Genomic DNA, 1239 nt, shown 5'->3' on the forward strand with positions numbered 1-1239 from the left:
ATTTCTTTCTTCTGTTGAACATAAAATAAGATACTTTTAAGCATGTGGGTAACCAAAACAGTTTACAGCAGTGGGCAGCCAATGCTGCGGCGCCCGGGGATCAGTTGGGGGTTCAGTGCCTTGCTCAAGGGTCTCACCTCAGTCGTGGTGTTAAAGGTGGAGAGAGCACTGGTTATTCACTCCCCCACCTACATTTCCTGCCGGACCTGAGACTCGAACCCACAACTTTCAGGTTACAAGTCTGACTCTCTATCCATTAGGCCAGGACTGCCCATAATGACATCGTGAAAGAAGTTTGTTTGAAATCTTTGCAAATTCATTAGAAAAAATAAAAAAATCACATGTATATAAGTATTCACAGCCTTTGCCACTACACTCAAAATTGAGCTCAGGTGCATCCTGTTTCCACTGATCATCCTTGAGATGTTTCTGCAACTTGATTGGAGTCCACCTGTGGTAAATTCAGTTGATTAGACATGATTTGGAAAGGCACATACCTGTCTATATAAGGTCCCACAGGTAACAGTGCATGTCAGAGCACAAACCAAGCCATGAAGTCCAAGGAATTGTCTGTAGACCTCCGAGACAGGATTGTATTGAGACACAGATCGGGCGAAGAGTAGTGATGCAAAGTCCGATTCATTTCCGCGAAACGGTCCTTTTCGGACAGATCGGCTTATTGAACTGGTTCAAAAAGCCGGTTTATCGGTTCCTGACGTCATCAAGCAATAACGTCTCTACGCATTTCTTTTCTAGCAACTCAGTGCAATGTTGTATCAATGAAACATTCAAATAAGTTATTTGTGTCAACACATATTAAAAAATTAAATTTTTTGTGTGAAAGCATATTGCTGATTATTACCATATAATTCACGTCACGTTATAAGTTAATGGTGTTTGTGGTCACAGTTTCATTCACGGATCCTTTATGTCAGATACGACTGACTGACAGACCAATATTGACTAGCCTACAACTTGGATAAGATTCCTAAAAGTTTCACACCTATAGCACACATTTCAGACATTGACGCACAAACGCGGATATGTTCTACATGTCTACAGTATAAAGAATGAATAAACCAGTCTTATAAACTCCTTGATTTCGCTTAAGCAACTTTAAATATAATATGCATGCACAATAAACTATTGTAAAATGTATTTACATCACTCGACAGAAAGGTTTTTGCAGGTTTTAATAAAATGTAAATTAATAACAGTCATAATAAGCATATTTCCAGT

The sequence above is a fragment of the Sinocyclocheilus rhinocerous genome, unplaced genomic scaffold (assembly GCF_001515625.1).
Source record: "Sinocyclocheilus rhinocerous isolate Xijiao unplaced genomic scaffold, SAMN03320098_v1.1 scaffold2224, whole genome shotgun sequence".
Taxonomy (NCBI): Eukaryota; Metazoa; Chordata; class Actinopteri; order Cypriniformes; family Cyprinidae; genus Sinocyclocheilus; species Sinocyclocheilus rhinocerous.